The sequence below is a fragment of the Nesoenas mayeri genome (genome assembly GCF_963082525.1).
Source record: "Nesoenas mayeri genome assembly, chromosome: 7".
NCBI classification, from domain to species: Eukaryota; Metazoa; Chordata; class Aves; order Columbiformes; family Columbidae; genus Nesoenas; species Nesoenas mayeri.
In genome coordinates this window covers 39,831,574-39,848,505 of record NC_137551.1, presented here as the reverse complement: position 1 = coordinate 39,848,505, position 16,932 = coordinate 39,831,574, and the positions used below count along the sequence as shown (strand labels likewise).

The window sequence follows — 16,932 nt, the reverse complement described above, 5'->3', positions numbered from 1 at the left end:
AGAGGGCGGGAGAACAGGGAGGCGAGGGCCGCGGCTCCTCCTTCCACCAAGTCATGGAAAAACCGTGTAAGAACTCCAGCGTCTGAATAAATACATGCCCTGTGACCTTAATCCCCATGGAACCAAAACCATCCAGAGTCAGATAAAAATAGTAAGCCCTTTACGTTGCTGAGGGAGAGGAGTACTGCTCGCAGCTAATTAGCTGAGCCCCGATAATAGCACAGGGTGGGCAGCTGAGGCCGGACGTGCGTGACAAGGGGCTCCTGATGTTCAACGCGTGGAGCGGTGAACGCCAGGGCAGCACGAGCCGTGGCCGGGCCAGGGGGCTCCGGGGGCTCCAGCCCCACGCACCGGGTGACAGGCTTTGGGGGACGCCCACCAGAGTGGCTGCTGCTGACTGCAGCTGCTGTTCCAGCCCCAAAACCTCCTCCCAACATGATCACAGACCTGCCCGAGCGCTGGCTTGTGCGGAAACCTCAGCGTGGCAGCAAGGATCCCCCTGAAAACAAATACAACAGAGTCAGTGATCCTGGCAGCAAATGTCAATGAACTGTCCAGGTTCAGCTGCACCATTTATTTAAAGTACTACAGCTGAACAGCATGCCAAAGATTAACTATTTATTCAAGCCATACTGGAGACAATAGGTTGCTTCAAACAGTACTTGCAAATGTTTGTTGTAATTCTGAATGACTGTTTCATTAGTCAGCATTGGTTTTTCCGTTTATCCCCTGTTTGCAAACATTCACATCAGCTGAGTCTTACATGGCGAGCCTTTTATTCACACTGTACCTGCGTACATATGCAAAGGTTGACATTTGTGCACACCCAGGAATCCTGTATAAATTACATTTTCTATTGGATATTTTAGATTTTTCCAGCCAAAGAATAATTCCCTTGCCAGAGAGCAGAAACTGCACCAGTGCACCCCAATGGGCCACCATGGTTTGGGAGCCGATAATGGACGCGGTCGCTTTCCTCAGCTGCGGACACCTGGCCAGCTCCGGCTGCTGCTCCAGCGCCCGGCGGCTCCATCCACCGAGCGCAACGCAGCAGCTTTGGCCAGAGTCATTTCTCCCCAGCAGTCGGGGCTGGAATTTTGGCTGAAGTATTTACATATTAATGTTCCGGGGTGAGAAATCAGTTTGTCATAGTTTTCACTTCTGGTACATTTACATCACATTTCTGCAAAACTGCTGCAGATATTTGTTTCTGGAACGACCCGACAAGCCATCAGAACAATTTTCCTGCTGTTGGAAGGGAAGGCTGCTGTGCTCAGCGGTGCTTTGAAGGCTGGGACCGCTTTCTGCACGGTGGCAGTGAGTGTTGCCCGGAGCCGCGAGCCGGAGCCGCAGCCTTGCTCCAGACCCTGCAGGGAAACTCCAGAGCAACAGCTGCAGCTCACGCCTGCAATACCTGCCGTGTTCAATGCATTTTCCAGCCCCAAACCCGGCCAGGGTGCGCCGTGTGCTGCACACAGCGCCCTGTTCCCAGCCAGAAGGCACCAGCCTGAGGTGCAGACCCCGCAGCCTTTCGGGGTGCCTGCGTGGAAAGACATTTTTGGAACATGCTGTTTGTTTAGCAAACGCTGCTTTTGCGGTTGCCACGGTGCACAATGGCCTGGGGACCAGCTGCAATTGCTCCACGGCATCGCCACCCCAAGACACCGGTACCCTTTTTGTGCTTTGTTCTTTAAAGGCATATTTGAAAGCATCACTTATCTCTGTGGCGCAAAAAAAGAAACCCGTATTTAACCAATGTCTTACACAGTGCACATTTACAGACCAAACCCCATGATTGGCTCGTAGTTACAAAACCAGAAAATTTTCTCAGATTACTGTGTTTCATGCTGTTACTAAGATTGAGGTGACGCTCTGTGACAAGAGCTGCCGAAGAGCAGAGTTAATTTCATCCACCTCAAGCCTTAAATCTGAGTAATTCTTGCCTGAGCTGTGAACAGCACCAGCCTCGCAGGCTGAGCGAGGTGGCACCGCTTGCTCGCGTGCCGCGGGACGCAGGATGGCCGCGAGGCGCCACAGCCCACGTGCTCGGGACACCGGCACGTGCCGGGTGGCTGAGGGACACGGCGCACGGGGGTGGCACGGGGGCTGCAGGTGCACCCAGCACATCTCCCAGGGGCTGCTGGGGATGGGGCAGCACAAACCAGCCCCCTGGAGACGGCGGTCCCGTTGCTTATCCCTCAGCTCTGCTGCCGTGTGCTGCCACCCCGCACCGCGCGCTCCCGCCACCGCCGCGCTCCCAGGGCTTGCTCACGCTGCGGGGATGGGGAGGTGCGAGGTGCCATCGCTGCCTCCCAGCGCTGTGCGATAATTTGCTGTTCAGGCACCGAGACTTCCACGGCCCACAGCTGTCTCACCGTTCTAGCGCTGCTTTGCCTTCCTCCCACTTCTCTTTTATCACTTTGCACGAAGAGCAGAGCTCAGACAGCGAGGAAAAGCCACCCTTTGCCTCACAGATTGCACGTTAAAAGCCACATCTGAGCAGTCAGACCCTGATGACGAGGTCTCTCTCGCAGGCTGGCAAAAGGGAAGGCAAAGACGCTGAGCTGATATCCCCCCACACGGCACAAGGGCTCTCGAGGTGACACAAAGCAAGCAGAGGTGACCCCGGAGCCTTCCAGCGCTCCCCGGGCCCGGAGCACACTCCTCCTCGGACAGGCAGCAGCTCCCGGCAGCGCCCGGAGCCGAGCGCCGCGGGGCAGAGGCCTGAGCAGGGCAGGAGCACAGCTGAAACCCAGACCAGGGGCTCTCCAGCCTGCCTGTGTCCTCAGCCCCCCCAGGAGCGCACCAGCCATGGGCTGCTGGAGGTGGCACCAGCTCCACCCACCTCCCAGTGCACCCGGTAGCCCCAGTGCCTCATACACCCAACGAGCCCTCACCCAGCTCCCCCGCTTGCTCAGCTCTGCTTTGTGTTCCTGTCCTTCTCCCCATCCCACCCTCACTTATGTAATCTCTCACCACCTGTCTCCTCGGGGCACCCAGCTTGGTGCCTTACAGCTGCTCCTTAATTAGCACCTGAATTAACTCCTCCTTTGCCTGTCTGCTCCGTGTCTCCCATGGGGAAGCCTCTGGTCAATGACCACGGTCGTAGTGGCAGTACCTGGTCAATGACCACGGTCGTAGTGGCAGTACCGGTGAGCGGTGTGTCCCTTTGCAATGCGATTTTTGGGATCCTTCAGCAGCTGAACCAAACCCAGCCTGAACATCACAGCCATGCATCTGCACTTTAGTGGGGGGGTACGAGTGCTGGGAATTGCCATCCCATGCCAGTTCAACACTTGTATTGAGATTTCCCATATGGATGTGTTGGTAGAGAATAAGGGAACATGCCAAAGTGAAAACGTATGTCTTATTGTGTTTCAGGTCCTCTAAAGAGTTAACTTTCTCTCTCTTGTTCTCTTCCTGTATGGAGCAGGTTTATACAGTGTGAAAGCCTTTCCCTTCTAGTGATAGTAGCTGGGAATCACATTGCTGGTAAGACAAGTTCTGAGATAAAGTGTGGAATCCTTATTCACAACTACAGTCTGGCCAAAACCACGCAGTAAATGCTGCACAGCTGTTCAGTGAGGTGCAAGTGCAGAGCAGCTCCCTGCCAACAGCGCTTCCCACCCAGAACACCTCAAACGCTACAGCAGCAGTGCAATTAACAAGTCAAAACTCCAAATTGCTTTTAGAAGTTGATTCCTCCTGTGCAGGAGGAGCTGTGTGCAGCACGTGCCCACAAGTCTCCGAGGAGAAGGTGGGGAGCAGCCGGCGTCACCACGATGGCTGTGGGGCCCCGCTGGGGACACTGCCCGCAGAGGGACCGATGGGGACACTGCCCGCAGAGGGGTCACAGGGGACACTGCCCGCAGAGGGGACACAGGGGACACTGCCCGCAGAGGGGTCGGAGGGGACACTGCCCGCAGAGGGGTCGGAGGGGACACTGCCCTCAGAGGGGACAATGCCCACAGAGGGGCCGCTGGGGACACTGCCCGCAGAGGGGTCACAGGGGACACTGCCCGCAGAGGGGCCGCTGGGGACACTGCCCGCAGAGGGGTCACAGGGGACACTGCCTGCAGAGGGGTCACAGGGGACACTGCCCGCAGAGGGGCCGGTGGGGACACTGCCCGCAGAGGGGTCAGAGGGGACACTGCCTGCAGAGGGGTCACAGGGGACACTGCCCACAGAGGGGCCGGTGGGGACACTGCCCGCAGAGGGGTCACAGGGGACACTGCCCGCAGAGGGGCCGATGGGGACACTGCCCGCAGAGGGGTCACAGGGGACACTGCCTGCAGAGGGGTCAGAGGGGACACTGCCCGCAGAGGGGTCACAGGGGACACTGCCCACAGAGGGGTCAGAGGGGACACTGCCCACAGAGGGGCCGGTGGGGACACTGCCTGCAGAGGGGTCAGAGGGGACACTGCCCGCAGAGGGGCCGGAGGGGACACTGCCCGCAGAGGGGTCAGAGGGGACACTGCCCGCAGAGGGGTCACAGGGGACACTGCCCGCAGAGGGGTCACAGGGGACACTGCCTGCAGAGGGGTCAGAGGGGACACTGCCCGCAGAGGGGCCGGAGGGGACACTGCCCGCAGAGGGGTCACAGGGGACACTGCCCGCAGAGGGGCCGGAGGGGACACTGCCCGCAGAGGGGTCACAGGGGACACTGCCTGCAGAGCAGTCAGAGGGGACACTGCCCGCAGAGGGGTCACAGGGGACACTGCCTGCAGAGGGGTCACAGGGGACACTGCCTGCAGAGGGGTCACAGGGAACACTGCCCGCAGAGGGGCCGGAGGGGACACTGCCTGCAGAGGGGCCGGAGGGGACACTGCCCGCAGAGGGGTCAGAGGGGACACTGCCCGCAGAGGGGTCACAGGGGACACTGCCTGCAGAGGGGTCAGAGGGGACACTGCCTGCAGAGGGGCCGGGTGGAGCCAGGACAGCCGCAGCCCTCCCGTCCCTGGGCTCCCGGGCACCAGAGCGGGCAGCCAGGACGGGAAGGACAAGGAATGCAGGCACTGCAAGGCAAGGTGAGGGCATTTTCAGTGAATATTTCCTCACTCCTGCCCTCTCTCAAGAAGCTCTCAGAAGAAACATCTCCCTATGACTTTATTTGCAGAGATGTATTTCAATTGCTATATGACACATTATTGCTCACTGCCCTTCTTGTAGCCAAAATTATGGTTTTGTTTTTAAAGAAACACCTGTGTTTTCTTTTGCAGTAGCTGTCAGAAGATAGATAACCAGGTGAAAAATATCCTCTTGATCCTGATGTTTTATTTTTCCAGGAAGCCTGGTAGCTGAAAGTTAATCTGAGATTAATATCCAACACTTTGTGTAGAAAGTCTATAAGACACCATGTTAGTCAGTTAAATGCGGTCAGTAGATGTGGACCTGGCCTCCAGCACGGGCTGCTGGTACCTGCCGTGTCCCAGGTGGCACCGTGGGGAAGCACGGCCAGGGCAGCTCTGGGCAGATCTAACGCAGCATTCGAAATGAACGTTCCCTTAGCTGTAAACAGCCGTTTAGGAGCAGCGTTTTCTGCAGCCGGCACGGTTTGCTCCGCGGGTTCAGCGCCGGGTCCGGGCCCTGCCGGGCTGGGGATCCCACGGTCCCGGGCTCAGGACTGACGAAGGGCTGGGGCTCTGGGCTGTGCCCCCGGACTCCGCGGGCTCAGCGCCTGCGACGCTTTGGGCCCGTCTTGGGGAACGAAGGATAAACAACGGACGGGCATCTGCCGCCTCTTTTTCTGGCACGCCTGACTTTTTGGCCTCTTTTTGGCGAATCTGGTGTTCTTCCTCCAGAGCTGTGTGAGAGCGAGGAAAAGACACCACACAGAGACCACCTCCCGGCTCTCATTCTCCTCTTATGTAAGCCTGTTAAAAACAGTAATAGCCCCATTAAAGTGAATAGATTTGTATCAGAATAAAAACAGTGTGAGCAGCAAGAGAATTGGCTGCTTTGGGTAGAAATTCATGAAAGTCATTTGAAGGCTCTCTGGGAGAATAATTAGAAACATGAAGTCCTGGGATGTCTTCCTTCCTTTTTAATCCAGAACTGCTTTTAAGAGCTGCTGCCAGCTTGAAAAGTGCTTATTAAAAGAGGAACAATACAGCCTACCAACTTTTTCTGCAAACAGTGGGCTTTGGGCCTTTATTTATTAGGTTTTTTATGTTTTTTTTTCTTTTCTTATTTTTTCTTTCTTTCCCTGTGCACGATTGCTGGACAAAAGATCCATTCAATCAATAGGGAACACGCCAGAGTGACTCTGGAACGCAAGGGGACATCAAATGAGTGGACGGGAAGTAGCCCTTCAGTCCCCGCGGCACTTTGGCGGAGGGGGAAGCTGGGCGTGCTCTGCAGCGCCGCCGGCTGCTCCGCGCGGCCACACCGGCCGCTGGGCACGGCAGCGCTAAGAGCGTGTGAGAGAGCCTGGCAAGAGCTGGTTCCTGTTATGTTATCTAGGGACAACAAGTCAAGCATAGAGAGGAAACCTAATTCATCCAAGATGTTATTTTCAAAAGCTTCTCTGCCTTGATAAACAGTATTTCCCTTTGGGAAGAGCGATAGGGAAGGAAGCACTAAGAGCAGCTACTGGCCGTGTGCTAGGTCTCTGCAGGGTGCTCAGCCAGCAGCGCGATGGATGCGCTGGGAGCTGTTAGAGGCGGCCAAGACTGACGTTTGTCCATGTCGGGAATGCGGCTTCCCCGCTCCCGTGGGCCCGCGCAGCAGCGTGTCCGTGGGCCTGAGCTCCTCCTGGGGCCCGCGGGTCCCGCTGCCTCCCCAGACAGGGCCGTGCTGAGGTTTTAGAGAAACGCTACAAGTTGGAAGGTGTTTCTTTTTTCAGCCTCTAACTCTGAGGTTTCTCAGGATCCTGGAGATGGTGCATTTGGCTTTCAGGAACCACGTGTAAGATCAGAAATCCTGCATTCATGGAGTTTACAATTCTGCAGTGGTACTAGTGAAGTACGAGCAGCCGTGTCCTCCTGCACACGGCGTAAGTGCTACAGCTACGTGCTTCAGCTCTGCCGGTGACCGTTCACAACGTGGACCCCGTTCGGGTGTTGTATGCACTAAGCATGGAGCATGGCTACAGCATCGCCACCTGGGAGCAGCTCCCGGCTTCTGACCTCTCAGGAGTCCCTGTGGCCCACAATCAGTAACCAAGATGTAAATCATGCGCTATGTCAGCTCCAATAGACAACACAGGATGGGAGAAAATGCAAGAAGAGGGGAAAGCTTGTTGGAACTGGAGGCAACTGTTGCTCTTACTGTGAAGAGCCATAATAAACTGGCTGGTCCCCCGTTTGCAGAAAGCAGACACGGCACAAGGCACTTGGAGGTCTGCTCTGGGGCTACTAGTTACTGCTGCCACGCTGCATCTTCTCAGCATGATCATCTGTTCACATTTTTACTGGAAGATGACGACAAAAGTGATATTTGAATGTTTGAAGACTTCTGGATACAAACTGTGCCTCTTTCCCTGGTGTAACAGCCCCTCTGGCATCCGAGTAACAGGAGTTGTCTGGGGACAGCACGGTTTGTCTCAGTCCCATCAAAGGCCGGCCCCCGAGACCTGAAAAACTGGAGACATGAAGTGCCAGTGCGGTCGGTTCCTTCTCCGGCACAGAAGGAGCTGTAGGGCACGGTCTGGACGGGAGTTGGGGGATGGCAGCACAGCCGCGGGGGCGCCGCCGCGGCCGCTCACACCGGCGGGGCACGGGCAGCTCCCGGGGACGTGCCGGCAGTGCGTGCCCGCAGTGCACCACCGAAAAGGTGCTGGGAGTTCATTCTGGGCTCCTTCGCGAAACAATCAGCTTCACCATCGTGCAGTCGTGGCAGGGAGCACAGGCAGAGCAGGAAGGGCAGAGCCGACGGCGGCTCGAACGGGTGAACTGGTGAATAAGGGCTTGAAAAACTATTTTCATGTTGTTCAAACGTTTGACGATGCACATCGTGTGGCAGAGATGTGCAGCGGCAGCCGGAGCAAAGCTGGGAGGCTTTGCAGCCTCTCCCTGGGAGGCAGAGGAAATGTCAAGTTGTCCTTAGCTTGGAAGTGAAAAGGTTACACTGAATTAGGAGAGCAGCACTGCCGGAACGACTTCTTCCCCCTCTAAGTCCAACCAAATGTCAAGAGCCCGTCCAGCACAGGGAGGGAGGTGGGGGGGCCGGCGGGGGACCAGGGGCAGGGGGTGCTGGGCTGGGACACCGACCTCCGGGTGCCGGCAGAGCCGGGGCTGGCGGGGGCACCCGTGTTGAGCGGGGAAACCCGCGCTTGGAGGTCTGCCTCCAGCTGATAGAGAGCAGCGCAACCCATGGAAACTGTTCGTCACAGAGGAAAGCCAAAGGAAACAATGAGTCACGACTTGGCAGCCGAGACGTGCCATCACAGCCCTCCGCCTCCCGCAGAACCGGGCACAGTGGCGCGGGCGTGCGCTCCTGTCCCCGTCCCTGCTGGCTGCGGGAGCTGCCGCCGGCACCGTGCGGCACTGCGGGACACCGGGCACGGCTGGAACAACACGGGCACAGCTGGAACACGAGCACAGCTGGAACATGGGCACGGCTGCAACACGGGCACGGTGCTGCTCCAAAACGTCTCCCACTCGCCAAGCACGTTGCAGACTGTCACTGGTCGCTGTGACCTATGGTGGTTTCAGCTTTACTGTGATTTCTAGTAAGACAGAAATTAACCCCAGCCTGTGGCACTGGGACAGGGTGACCTGGTGTTGTCCTTGTGATGCTGCCTGATTCAGGACTAGCACCAGACCGTTTTCCTGGGTGAAGTCTAACAAAATTCCTTTTCCTGGATGTACCAATACATCACGGAGCTTGTTGATGTCAGGAGTCGGACAGAGGGTAAACTGTCCCAAAGAGGGAGTGTGAGGCGGAACCCCTGCAGAGCTGTGCCCGTGCTCCCGCGGTCGCAGCAGCAGGTCCCTGCGAAGTCACAGCTGCATGGGAGCTGAGCGGCACCACGGCTGTCACGGCTCTTTAACACGGACGATCTTCAGCACCAAATATTTTTAACCTCTGAAAAAGATATTCTTAGTGTAACTATGATTTTTTTTGACTTCTTCTATAACTGAGGTGAATTAAGTGTAATTGGAAGCATCTACTCTTATTTTGGCGTCTGATATAGCGTGGTATTCTGCATCTCCTGGAAGACACTCTCGTTCTCCAACTCCCACTAGATCCAGCTAAAAATAGTTGATCTAAATCGCATTCTCTCAGGCAGAAGCGCTCTCCAGCTCTCGGGATTTGCCCCTCCATGCCAAACAGCGCCCGCCAGCTCTCTTGCCCTGGCAGGGGGGGCTCCATGGGGCCGGGAGGGTGCAGTGAAGGCCCCGCTGGTCCCCCAGCAGGTGCCGTCGCCAGAGGCTCGCCTGAGGAGCGGCGCTGGTCAATAACTGGCAGACCTGTGTCACCCGGGGAGGGCACGAGGCCCTGGCGTGAGGGACCGGCGTGTCCCAGCACACCCCAACCGCCCCAGTGCTGCAGCCATCGCAGGCACCGACCCTTCTCCCGCCGCCGGGTCCCCGCGGCGCTGCCGGGGCAGCAGGAGCGCGCACAGGGAGCGCGCACGGGGCTCAGCAGCGCGTCTGAAGGCTGGCTCCACGTCTGGTAGCTCGTATCGATAGTAATGCCACAGGAACGTGTTCATGTGCCTCAATCTGTAGCTATAGTTGGTGCTATCCATTTACAAATAAGTGCACATTTCAGGAATGGTTTTCAGATCTCAGTTAATCCTCTAGTTTTCAATATAGTACTAAACAATATACTATATTATACAATATGATTCATCGAGCCTTATTTTGTTTAAAATTTATCACACTAGAACCAACAGCTATTATTATAATAACATTCTATGCAATTCTGCTTGTGACAAGTTTTCCTGGGAAGGCTCACAGCTCTCAGAGCATCATGACTTCTAACTGACTTTACATTCCAGGCAGGAAATGTCACTGTGACTGGGTCAAGATTGTGAGTACATGGAGAAATACAGATGAATAACTGGTAACTATGATGTGGGTACAGCAGCCCAATGACCAGGAACTCAGAAAATTCAATTAAACCTGAAAACTAAAAACAAATAAAAATTGGAAGTGATAAGAAAGTCAGAGTATTTACATACGATTCCTTTGTCTCATCGCACACTAATGCCAGGGCTCTGTTTGGGAAAAGTAAGATCGCCAACTAAGTTTCTTTCGGAAGCTGCTCTAGGTTATGAAACAGTCAAACCACAAAATAGCCAAGTCACCAAATGACAATGTCTGACGATCTGAAAGATGACAATAGGGTGGGGTTTCTGTTCATAGGAGGACAGTCTAACATGAGGGGCTGGGGGCTCCGCTGCCCAAGTGGGGGTCCTGCCCGCCGTCCCTGCCCCTGCCCGCTCTGACACCGCTCTCAGCTCACATCCGTCTTGCACTCATAAGGGCTATAAATACAGCTGCTATCCTATACAAATAAGGCATGCACTGAAAATATTTATGCACTGCATCCACTCACACGGTCCCCTGGATTCCAGCCCTGACAACAGTAAAACTCCCGTCACTCCATCACAGGGACGGGAAGGTTCTGGTGTGAAGGTTGGTTTATCTGTCTGGGAGGTTAAGGAAATGGCCCTTCTGCAAGCCCGCAGCGCTGGCAGCTGAACCTGCCGCTTTAAGGAAACGTCCTCTAAAACAAGGCAAGGCTTACTGGGTTTTATGCTGTTGCACTTTTGGGCTGTTCAGAACTCTCCCAGGAATCCTTTTAATATTCCCATCAAATTGAAATATGAGTTATGTAATAATAATTAGAGCACCATACTCTCAATAACATTCGCTTAATTTCTTTAAAGACTGTTTACTTCCTGACTTGTACCTAGAAGAAAACTTACAACCCAAACAAACAGTTCCCTTCTCCCCACTAATGCACAAACCAAACCAAACAGCTGATTGCTCAGAAGTTATTAAAGCAGCCCTTGCAATAGCCGTGTTTGCACAGAGCCGCTCTGCAGTAACCACGACCTGACGGGAAGGTCTGTCACAGGACGTTTCCCACGGCGAGTGTCACTGGCGCCCTTGCGGGGCGAGGAGCCCAGAGGAAATGCGGCGTTATTCTCTCTGTCCGTGAGAGCGGGACACGTGGAACTGGGCAAGGGCTGGACGCAGCAGCCCCCTCGTACCCCAGCCCCTTCCCTGGGGGAATCACCAACAGCTCACAAACGAAAACCCTCCTGCAGCCCCCAGCACGTCCCCGCGGGCACGGAGCAGCTCGCGGGGCAGCGCGGGGGCTCCGGTGCGGCGGGGCAGGGCGGGCGCCGTGGGCACAGCAGGAGGGGCTCCGGGGCTTATAAAGGAACGCTTTCCCCCAGGCTCCAGGCAGAGCTGCTCGGCCCAGAGAGCTCTGCAGGTCCATCCTCTGCCGCTCCATCTGCTGGATAAAGACCCCAGCTGAGCCGGCATGGAGCGGGGGCCGGGCTGCCCACCTCGGGGGCTGTGCCCACCTGAACTGCCCTTGATCCTGGTGTCCAGCCACCCATCTCAGGGGCTCTGTGCCCACCTGAACTGCCCTTGGTCCTGGTGTCCGTCCAGAGCGAGCTGGGACGTCGATGGCACAAGCTGACATGGAGCTGTTCTGTTCTGTCATTTGTGGTCTCACTGCAAGACGTGGGTGTCGGTGCGTTGGTTGCCGGCCCAGAACACACCAGCGCACACCCTGGCTGTCAGCACCTGGGAGGGAAACACCGAGTCACAACCTTAAAGCAATTCAAAAGCACAAAGCCAAAGGGCAGCTTGGAACAGGCACTAAAACAGAGGTCGTGTTGCGGGCTGTAAGCAGCTTTGTGTGGTTATTGAGGAATGTGGCTGAGTTGCTGCTGGGTTCCCATGAGCTGTGTCCGTGTCACCTCCTCATGTCATGGCTGGTGGCTCCTCAAGGACGGGGTTTGTGGCACTCAGGTGTCCCGAGGTGTCTTAGACAACTCAGTGAAAGACATGAAATAAACGCTTAGGCAGTCAGTTCTTACCTGTTTCAGTTTCATTTTGAAAGGAGAAATTACATGCTTAAGTTTTTTATGCATCCGTTAGAGCCCCATAAAAGCATCACCAAGTAATTTCCCTTGCTTCCCTTTGATTGTAGCACTCTTGCTACTAGTTTGTGCTGCCACCTGTAATTATTAAGCAGCAATATCCACAGTGTAATCTTCAGAATTTTAACTGTGCAGACTGCTGGGAAGCAGGGATTTTATTCTAGAGGAGTTCACATCCTTCACAGGGGAGAGATGATGCGGCTGAGTACCATGAGCCGTCTGGATGCCGTCAGAGCGTCTCGCGCGCCCAGGGCAGCTCTCACCAGCGCGGCGCAGGGACCGGCTGCGGCCCCCGCTGTGCCCTGTCCCCCGCCGCTGTGCGGGCTGCCGAAGGCCCAGGAGGGCCAGGCTGTTCAGGTGCCTTTCCCAGACAGGCCTGCTCGCTTCAGCTCTCCCTCTGCTTTCCTCTCCTCGCTGGGCATGTCTGGCTGGGACAGCAGGGACATCTCTGAGCTGGCATCTCAGCTGCTGGCAGCTGCCCTGGGGACCCACAGTGACGGACCACGGGCACAGACTGAAACACAGGAGGCTCCATCTGAACATGAGCAGAAACTTCTTTGCTTTGCGGTGCCAGAGCCTGGCCCAGGCTGCCCAGAGCGGGTGCGGAGTCTCCTCTGAGACATTCAGACCCCTGGGATCCTGTGCGATCTGCTCTGTGACCCTGCGTGAGCAGGGGGGTTGGACTGGGGATCTCCAGAGGTCCCTTCAGCTCAGCCAGCCCATGGTTCTGTGTGTGGTCCCCACTCTGCAGTACTTGCAGGGTGGGAGATGCCGCTGCCAGCCTGGGCATCTGTGTGTGCTGCTGGACGCAGGCTGTGCTGGCGGCTCGGGAACGCCTGCGCCCTGCAGCAGGCACCGCAGCGCGCTCACATAGTCGCCCGGCCGGCAGGGGTGGAATGGATGGTTTCTTTTGGGACATCCAGTGGCTGGATCCACAGCTATGCCTGTACATCTCCAGACCCGCCAGGAGCTCCGTGCTGCTCGGGGAAACGCAGCCGCCGTCCGGCTGTCCAGCCGGGGGGAACACGTTTGCCAGGTCCCCGAGGCCAGTGTCCATCCCTCGCGCCAAGCCCTGTCGACACCAAGGGACGCGATGCCGAATCTGCCAAACTCCTTCTCCACGGAGGGTGCCCCGGGCCCCGCTGCCCGTCCTCATAGCGCCTGGCCAGCAGCCACAGCACGGGTTTAAAACTAAAACGTCTGACTACACTAAGTACTCAGAGGTTTTAAAATAATGTTTATCCTGAACACTTTTGTTCTCACTTTGCACACGTTCAGAAGGCTGAGTCATATCTTTGCCAATAGCCACAATATTCAATCAAAACAGCCCGTTCTGTAAACAAGCCCTGAACTGGATGTGTTGGGCCAAGCCCAGGCCGGGGCTGAGCAGGACCTGCTGGGCCCGGCCCAGCGCCCGCCCTTTGCCGCCGGCCGGGACACCGCCGGGCGTGTGTTCGTGACCTTAGCGAGGGAAGCCGGAGCACCGGGGCTGCTGTTTGCACTACGAAGCGGGAACAAAAACCACCCTCAGAGAGAGGATAAAATAGAGGCCAAGTATCACAATTTGGAACATAAATGTTTTTGAAATCATGGGATATCAAATTAAAATATTGTTAACATTTTGCTAGCTGGCTTCAAGCTGAATAATATTATCATGCATAATATTATTAAAGCTCAGATAGCGTCTGTCACCTGGAGATAGCAGAGTCGTGTCTGAAGCGCTTCAGACAGCGGGGCAGGTTTCTGGCGGCTGCAGAAGCAGGTGGAACCCCGGGCAGGGTCCGGGACGTGCCCATGGCCGCGCCGCTGCTGTGGCAGCACCGAGACGCGGGTTTGTGCAGCGGGACCGGGCTCGGGGCTGCTCACCCACCTGCGCTGCGGCTCCCGAACCCGCTGCCGCAACCCCCCGGCACCCAAGCGGCTCAGTCCCAGCGTGACCCCCTCAGCAGGGACGTTGCCAGGCCGGTCGCAGCCCGAGCAGGGGGTGCCAGTGACCGCGGTGGCTGCGCACCCGCTGTGGGCAAAGCCCAGCGCCAGCCCCGCTCTGCATGGGCCCCTTGTGGGACAGAAACAGGACCCCCAGCGTTTCCCTCCAGGGTTTACAGGTTGACTCACAGCACAGAACCTATATACTGAAAAACACCAAAAAGGAGACTGACACTTGACATTAAAATCTAATAACATTAGAAAAGCAAAGGAACAGATAGTTTAACAAGGAGCCATTTCTGGTGGTTACTAGATAAGATGTAAAAAAATTGCTTCATCCTGGCTTGACCTAAATGGAGTGGAAAATTACCATGACTACATTTATCTGAAATTATAAAGTGTGTTCTGATTAGACCATGATAAAAAGGATGGTATAAATTGATCCAAAGATAAAGAAAGGGCAGGGAAAATGAGATGAGATTAAGAAAAGAAGCAGCCACTAAAAAGGAAGGATAATATAGCAAAGTCTCTGAACCTGCATTAAAAATAGCTGTAGGAACTGGAACATAAATAGTTCAGTGCTTCAGTTTCTGCTGGTGTGGCTGGGGCTCAGCTGCAACACCTGAGAGCCCAAGCGATCACCTCGTTAATCCCGAGCCCATTGGCAGACCAGGGAATGAGAAGCAGGTCGAGCCCAGGCAGCCCCCTCACGCACAGACCCAGCCTGGGCTGAGCCGCGCTCCATCTGTCTGTCCAGAGCAGTGTCTGTCATGTCAGTGCCAGCGGTCCCTCCTGGTGGGAGCTCCTGCTGAAACCTCCAGCTGGTTCATGTGCTTCAGGCCCCCTCAAGTGACACCGAAACTGATCAAAGAGTGGAAAACTAGCACAGCCGGTCTGGAACAAACAAACCAACCAAACCCGCGAACCAAGAAGAGCGGCTGGCGGAACCTCACTTCCTAGAGATACGGCTCTCGCCTCTGGCAGAAACACCGATGGTCATGGAAACAAATTTTCCTCTGATAAGAATTGGCTTTCAGTTTCCTAGAAACAAATAAAAAACGTGAAAGAAGTATTTTTTGAATTTAAAATCCCGATTGCACAAGTGGCTGCCTGAGGCCTCGGTGCCTGCAGCACCGCTGGGCGCGAGCAGGAGGAAAACCACATCCCTGGGGGGCAGGAGGCTGGCGACAACCAACAACCACCTGCACTGGGGCGGCCTGGGGTGCGCGGTGGCACCTGCCCCCATCCCCGTCCCGCAGGGGCTCCAGCCCCGCCGCGGCACCGAGTCCCGCCGACGGGACAGCCCCAACACGCCCCACGAAGCACGCAGCCGCCGCTCCGGGGTGCCCGCCCCAGCCGAGGAGCACGGAACCGCCATCCACGCTCACCGGCTCTTCAGCTCATCGTCCTCAGAAAACACGTTCTTGACAGTCTGGAAACGCCACGGCTCTTCTGCTTGTTAAACACGGGTCAGAAATGGATATGGAACTGACACAGCACCCCTTCTCAGCTATGTTTTTTTCTCTTCTGCCTAATGACTGGGACATCCAGCTTTTCCCTGGAGCAGGAAAGCAGTTTATTTATCTAATCCCTTGTGACTCTGATCTCAATCAGCGTTATCTCCGCGCAGCACTGCACTCCGCGGTGCCCGGTGCCCGCATGCAGCCCCCAGGATGGCCAAGCGCAGCTGGTTATTCAGATAAGGCTCTGCAAACTGCGGGGATGGAAAGCTGTCCACTGTTTCCATTAGTATAAACTTCCTTTTCCACTCTCTGTTTATGTTAACGTAGATGTATGCAAATCCTCCAGCAGAGGTTTCCTTCAAGGAGAAAGTCGAGGCACAGAGTCAGAGGAAGCCCCGTTTTGCCGCACCGCTGGGATGGTGTCGGCAAGGAGGGGCTCCCGGTGTCCCCGGGGACTCTGGCACCGAGCCGGCTGTGTCCCTCCTGGGGCTCTTCTTCTGTCTGAGAACAAGCTGGTATTCACATCTGTCTCCTTGCTGCTCTGCTTGCTGCCACAAGTCCATGGCAATATTTTAGTTCTCACTGGACAACTTTCTGCAATGTCGTTATCCAGCCAAAGATAATTTAATTTCACTAGACTGTGCGTTGTTTTCATTAACGTCCGGCTAGCCAGCTGTTCCTCAGGGGATCTGCGCGCTTCTCTCTCCGCTGTGGGTATTTTGTGCCCAGAGGGGACACAGTGCCACGTCCAGCTGTGGGTATTTTGTGCCCAGAGGGGACGCAGTGCCACGTCCAGCTGTGGGTATTTTGTGCCCAGAGGGGACACAGTGCCACGTCCAGCTGTGGGTATTTTGTGCCCAGAGGGGACACAGTGCTACGTCCAGCTGTGGGTATTTTGTCCCCAGAGGGGACGCAGTGCCACGTCCAGCTGCGGGTATTTTGTGCCCAGAGGGGACACAGTGCCACGTCCAGCTGTGGGTATTTTGTGCCCAGAGGGGACACAGTGCCACGTCCAGCTGTGGGTATTTTATCCCCAGAGGGGACACAGTGCCACGTCCAGCTGTGGGTATTTTGTGCCCAGAGGGGACACAGTGCCACGTCCAGCTGCGGGTATTTTATCCCCAGAGGGGACACAGTGCCACGTCCAGCTGCGGGTATTTTATCCCCAGAGGGGACACAGTGCCACGTCCAGCTGTGGGTATTTTATCCCCAGAGGGGACACAGTGCCACGTCCAGCTGTGGGTATTTTGTGCCCAGAGGGGACACAGTGCCACGTCCAGCTGTGGGTATTTTATCCCCAGAGGGGACACAGTGCCACGTCCAGCTGCGGGTATTTTATCCCCAGAGGGGACACAGTGCCACGTCCAGCTGTGGGTATTTTATCCCCAGAGGGGACACAGTGCCACGTCCAGCTGTGGGTATTTTGTGCCCAGAGGGGACACAGTGCCACGTCCAGCTGTGGGTATTTTA

At 56.0% G+C, this 16,932-nt stretch overlaps 1 long non-coding RNA gene across 4 annotated transcripts; it reads right to left on the bottom strand.

The window, feature by feature from the left end:
* Positions 1-5,163: 5,163 nt before the first annotated feature.
* LOC308042220 lies at positions 5,164-15,701 on the bottom strand. Of its 4 annotated transcripts, none has more exons than XR_013922328.1 (4): positions 15,388-15,701; positions 14,535-15,040; positions 11,010-11,714; positions 5,164-5,873 (listed from the first exon to the last, which is right to left on the bottom strand). It is a non-coding gene; the product is annotated as an uncharacterized lncRNA (long non-coding RNA). The 4 variants fall into 4 exon arrangements; XR_013922329.1 differs by lacking the exon at positions 5,164-5,873 and having other exon boundaries at positions 10,105-11,418; positions 11,545-11,714; positions 15,388-15,690; XR_013922330.1 differs by lacking the exon at positions 5,164-5,873 and having other exon boundaries at positions 10,105-11,415; positions 11,545-11,714; positions 15,388-15,672.
* Between the last annotated feature and the right edge of the window lie 1,231 nt (positions 15,702-16,932).